Source organism: Papio anubis, chromosome 16 (assembly GCF_008728515.1).
Source record: "Papio anubis isolate 15944 chromosome 16, Panubis1.0, whole genome shotgun sequence".
Classification (NCBI taxonomy): domain Eukaryota; kingdom Metazoa; phylum Chordata; class Mammalia; order Primates; family Cercopithecidae; genus Papio; species Papio anubis.
The window spans coordinates 71,536,130-71,542,151 of NC_044991.1; the positions used below are offsets into that span (position 1 = coordinate 71,536,130).

The following is a 6,022-nucleotide window of genomic DNA, read 5'->3' on the forward strand; positions in this document are numbered from 1 at the left end:
CCGGCAGTTTGTCTTTTGAAGAACCTGGGGCATTGGATTTTAAGAGTTTCCGCAGGGCCGGGCGCGGTTGGCTCACGCCTGTAATCCCAGCACTTTGGGAGCCCGAGGCAGGCGGATCACTTGAGTCGAGAGTTGGAGACCAAGCTGACCAGCATGGAGAAACCCCGTCTCTACTAAAAAATACAAAAAATTAGCCGGGCGTGGTGGCACATGCCTGTAATCTCAGTACTTGGGAGACTGAGGCAGGAGAATCGCTTGAACCCAGGAGGGGAGGTTGTGGTGAGCCGAGATCGCACCATTGCACTCCAGCCTGGGCAGCAAGAGTGAAACTCCGTCTTAAAAAAGAGTTTCCTCAGAGCCTGGATCCTCGCTGCTCTTTTCACTCACACACCCGTCTCTCTGGCTTCCTCCCTCCTCCTGTTTGGATTTGGAGTAACACAGATCTGGGTTGCAGTCCTGAGTCTACTCATTCCTGTGTGACTTTGGACAAATCACTTAACCTCTCTGAACCTCTTTCCTCAACTGACAAATGGGGGAGATGACCTAGGTCATCTCTAAAGGCCTTCCCGCTTTCTCAGTCTCCTCTCTCAAGCACCAGGATCTTGCCCCACAGTCTTTTCTCAAAAACAACTTTTTTTTTGTTTTGAGACAGCGTCTTGCTCTGTCACCCAGGCTGGTGTGCAGTGGCACAATCTCGGCTCACTGCAGTCTCCACCTCCTGGGTTCAAGCAATTCTCGTGCCTCAGCCTCCCAAGTAGCTGGGACTACAGACGTGTGCCACCATGCCCAGCAAATTTCTTGTATTTTTTGGTAGAGATGGGGTTTCGCCATGTTGCTCAGGCTGGTCTCGAACTCCTGGCCTCAAGTGATCCACCCGCCTCAGCCTCCCAAAATGCTGGGATTATAGGCGTGAGCTACCACACCCAGCCAAAAACAACTTTACTGGGTGAAAAGAACACTGGGTAAGAGTCAGAGAGACCTGGCCTTGGAATCTAGTTTCTACTGGAACTAGCTGTGTGAACTTGAGCAAGTTAATTAACCTCTCTGAGTTTCCACTTCCTCGTCTATAGAATGGGGATCCTGACACCCAACCCATGAAACTGGAATGAGGCTTACCTGAAGTCATGTCCCTAAGACATTTAGTGTCTGGCATCTGGTGTGTGCTACAGAAATGTTGACTGTTATTGTTATTAGCTATTATTATTTATAATTTACTGACTGCTTGCTCTGTGCCAGGCATTGTGTCAAGTGTTTTAAGATGTACTAACTCATTTAATCCTCACAGTCATGCTATGAGATAGCCCCATCTTATAGATGAGGAAACTGAGGCACAGAAGGGTTAAGTAAATTGCTGATGGTCACACAGCTAAAAAGCCATGGAATTGATCCATAAACCCAGGCTGTCTGGATGCAAAGCCTGCCCTATTACCCACCAAGCTGCACTGTCTCAAATACTACTACTTTCTGGAAGAATGTTCTCTTTGCTTGTCCAAGCCCAGAGATAATTCCAGCAGAGGTGAGGATGGAGCAGTAGCTGAATCCAGTTGCTCAAATCCAGGGATGAGAAAGATGTTCTTACCCTAATGCGAGATGAATGTCCAGGGCATTAACTTGGGCTGGCCCAAGTGCAGTGGCCCACACAGGTAATCGCAGCACTTTGGGAGGCCAAGGTGAGAAGATTGCTTGGGCTTAGGAGTTCCAGACCAGCCTAGTCAACATAGCGAGACCTTGTCTCCACTAAACATTTTACGAATCAGCCACGTGGTAGCACGTGCCTATGGTCCCAGCTGCTCAGGGAAGCTGAGATGAAAGGATCATTTGAACCCGGGAGATCCAGACTGCGTTGAGTCATAATTGTGCCACTGCACCCCAGCCTGGCCGACAGAGCAAGACCCTGTCTCAAAACTAAAATAAAAATAAAAATAGGCCGGGCGCAGTGGCTCACACCGGTAATCCCAATACTTTGGGAGGGAGTTTGAAACCAGCCTGGCCAACAAGGTGAAACCTCATCTCTACTAAAAATACAAAAATTAGCCAGGGGTGGTGGTGGGCGCCTGTAATCCCAGCTACTTGGGAAGCTAAAGCAGGAGAATTGCTTGAACCTGGGAGGCAGAGGTTTCAGTGAGCCGAGATTGTGCCACTGCACTCTAGCCTAGGCAACAAGAGTGAAACTCTATCTCAAAATAAAATAAATAAAAATAAGTTGGGCCACGCTGATTATTTCCTGACCCCACGCCTACTATTTTATCCATTGAAAACCTGCCAAAGTGCAACTGGGACCAGCTTTCTTCAACGGGGGCAGCAGAGAGGGCCTGACTGGGATGTTGCTGTGTGTTTGCTACCAGTGTAAGTTTCTGGGTTTCTGTGGACGCATGAATGTGTGGAGTAGGAGACGGTGGTCTTGTCTGCGTGGCTGGACTGCGAGGTCTTCCTCAATGTCTGTTGCTCAACACTGTAGAGAGGCAGTGTGGGGGTGCCTGTCCCACCTCTCCCACCCACAGGATGTGTGACCTGGGGCAAATGACTCACCTCTTTGTGCCTTAGTTTCTTCATGTATATAAAAATTGGATGATGATAATAATAGGGTTATTCTGAAGATTAAATGAGATTGCCCATGTAATGTGCTTAAAACACTGCTGGCCACTTATGAGAAAGTAGCTAATACCATCAGCTTATATGTAGTAGACATGCTTAAGTATGTAACCTGTGGGTTTCTGTATATTTACACAGGACACCTGTGGTGTACAATGGAGAGGATATGAGGGCCTGGCGGGGACGAGCTCTCTGTGATTTGTGGAGGAGATGCGCTTATATAAGTATGTGCACAAACATGTGTGTGCTTGTGTACACATACGTGTGTGTTGTGTGTACAGCAGATGCATGCGCCTTCTGCACGTGTGTGAGGACATTCACCGCCAGGACCCAGGTTACCACACAAACAGTCTCCATCCCTAGGATAAGTCACTGAGGCTCACGTGTGCCTCAGTACCTTCATCTGTACAATGGGTGGAGTCACTACCCCAAAGGGAGCTGTGAGGCCCAAGTGAATTGAGGATGTGAAGTTCTGAGCCATTGCAAAGTGCCAGTTACATAGTAGTGGCTTGTGCTATGTGTTCTGAGAGAGCCGGCCTTACTTATTGACACTCCTGGGTTCCTAGGTGCCAAGGCTGTTTGTGTGGGCTGCAGAGTTCGCCCTGGTGTACCGAAGATCCCAGCCTGTTGTAGTCAGAAGAGCCAGAATTGGAAACCTACCAAAGCGAAACTGGGAACAGCCTTCTTCACTGGGGGCAGCAGTTTCAGTTCAGTTTCTTCACTGGGGCATCCAAGGCCCAAAGAAGGGTAAGAACTTGCCTCAAGACACCCAGCACGCTGGAGGCAGAGATGGGGTTAGATCGAACCAGTCTCTCTTGTCCTTCTGGCATAGTGGGAGAACCCCCATAGGGGTCAGGGGTTGCAGCCCTCACCCCTCACTGCTCTGCCCTCCCCGCTTTCCCCAGCATCCAGCCGTCACTGCTCCAGCAGGAAGGTGTGTGTTTTGGCAGCCGCACTGTCTGGGCTGCCTGTGGTGGGAATTCCACATGTCTGGAGAGGACCCGTCTGCAGTAGTCCAGTCCCAGCCCCCAGCCCTGCTTCACCGACTGGTCCAGGGTTTGGCCTGCTTCCCCGAGACTAGGTTCAGCCTGGGAATCCTCAGAGGTTGCTAGAAGAGTAGTCTGAGGATTGCAAATTCTTCATCTGTGTTTTTTATATAACACCTTTCTGTTGTAAGTCTATCCCCTTGTATTTCAAAAGTAATGCTTGTTATTTTTGGGGAATACAAGTAATGAAAGAGAAGAAAATTGAACTCTTAACCTAGGACTTCAGCAACTCAGAGACCAATGAGACTTTACACACACACACACACACACACACACGTCCATTATCTACATACTCATACATTCACCTGGGGACACATGTGATCCAAGAACACTCAAACACACACGCATGTAAGTATGCTTGTACATTCATACACAAGTGCATACTCTCATAAGTACACACGTACACACAAACACAATCACACACACACTCCTAGACTGCATACTGTGTGCCAGCCACTGTACTAAGGCTCCACAAATGTTCACTCATTTCATCCTCGAAGCAAGGCTACAATGTAGGCACCATTATTTCTCCCATTTTACAGATGAGGCACACAAAGGTTGAGTAACCTTCCCAACACCTAGTTAGTGAGGGGGTGGGATAATGGAGATTTGAACCCAGATTTGTGGGCTTAATTAATTTGCTGATGAATAGGCTGTGTTTGGGTGGTATCATGACGAACATTCCCCTAGGCTTTTTTCCTTATGCATCTATATTTAGTTTGGTTAGAAAATAGCATCTTTGGCTAATATAAAAAAATTAACCGAGTGTGGTGGTGCACGCCCGTGGTCCCAACTATTCAGGAGGCTGAGGTGGAAGGATCACCTGAGCCTGGGAGGTGGAGGTTGCAGTGAGCCGAGATTGTGCCACTGCATTCCAGCCTGGACAACAGAGCGAGACTCTGTCTCAAAAGAAAAAAAAAGAAAGACAGCCTGTCCAATATGGTGAAACCCCATCCCTACTAAAAAATACAAAAATTAGCCAGGTTTGTTGGTGTGCACCTGTAGTCCCAGCTACTTGGGAGGCTGAGGTAGGAGAATTGAGGTTGCAGTGAGCCGAGATTGTGCCACTGCGCTCCAGCCTGGGAGACAAAGTGAGACAAAAAACAAAGGAAGAGGAGGGGAGGGGAGGGGGAAGGGAAGGGAAGGGAAGGGAAGGGCATCCTTTTTAGATACTAACTGGGCCTGGGGTCAGATCTGGATTTAAATCCTGGCGTGATTGCAGACTAGCTCGCTTGACTTTGGGCTTGTTCTTTCTCCTCTCTGGGGCTCGGTTTCCTCATCTGTGAAATGAGGAACTATAGTGCCTGCTTCTGAGGGTTGGCTGAGCTTGTGTGTAAAGCACTCAACCCTGGGCCTGGCACATAGCAGGGGCTCACTAGATGGGCCATATTAACTGCCTACTCCAAGGCTGGAGGGTGTTGTAGGGAAAATAGTCAGAAAATACTCTCCAGACGCAAGGTGGCTTTAATATGTCAGGATGTGGAAGGCAGAGAGAAGCCTCGGGGTCTGGGATCTTCCGTAGGGGATGAGTATTTTTTCCTGGAATCCCTGCCCTGTTGCTACATCACTACCCTGACCATTTGCCCAGCCCAGCCCTACACGCTTCAGGTGAAAGCAGAGAGAGAGGGGGCAGGAGAGAAAAGCCCATTGAGCAGCAGGCGGAGCCTCCCTGCAGGAGTCTGGCCTGGCTGGAAGGGGAGGGGGCTGTGGGGCCAGGGACGTCAGATGCCAACAGCGCCCAGGGGACCCTTAAAGTCGCTGCGCTGCCAGGTGGGCGAGGGTGTCGGCAGAGGTCCCCTGCCTCCTCGGCTGCCTCCTGAAGCCGCCTGGGCTGCCCGTCCTGGGTATGCACCGTTGGAGCCTCCTGCCTGGTTTCTCATGCTTCTTTGTCTCTTCTCTAAGCCAATTTCTCGCTCCTTCTTCTGTTTCTGCCTCTCTCGCTATTTCTGTCCTCCCCCGGCCACATCATTGTCTCTCTCTCATTCTGTCTTATCTCTTTACCTTTCTATTTCTCATTCTTTTTTCTCTGTAACTTTTTTTCTATCCCCTTTTTAGTCTCCCTTTTTTCTCTGCCTCTTTCATTCCCTGCCATTGGGTTTTCTCTGTGTCTCACTCTCAATTCCTAAATTGCAACAAACAAGGGACAAAAGGACCCCGCAATACGCCTTGGGGTAAGGTGGGCCCTGCCCTCCAAGGGCATTGACTGAGCCCACTCAAGCAGGATTGGTGAAGACGATGTCTAGGCTGGAGAGGGCTGCTGTCTGTCTCCTCGGCTGGAGGGACAGAGCCCTGGCTTTGAAGTGGTGGCACCATCTCACTCCAGGGCCATGTCTGGATTAGCCACTGTCTGGGCATTTTTTCCCCTTGCCCAACCCACTCAGTCC

At 49.7% G+C, this 6,022-nt stretch overlaps 1 protein-coding gene across 2 annotated transcripts in view; it reads right to left on the bottom strand.

Annotated features, from left to right (window-relative positions):
- FITM2 (fat storage inducing transmembrane protein 2) overlaps positions 1-6,022 on the bottom strand; it is a 53,748-nt gene that overhangs the window by 26,679 nt on the left and 21,047 nt on the right. The gene's annotated exons all lie outside the window — the stretch shown is intronic.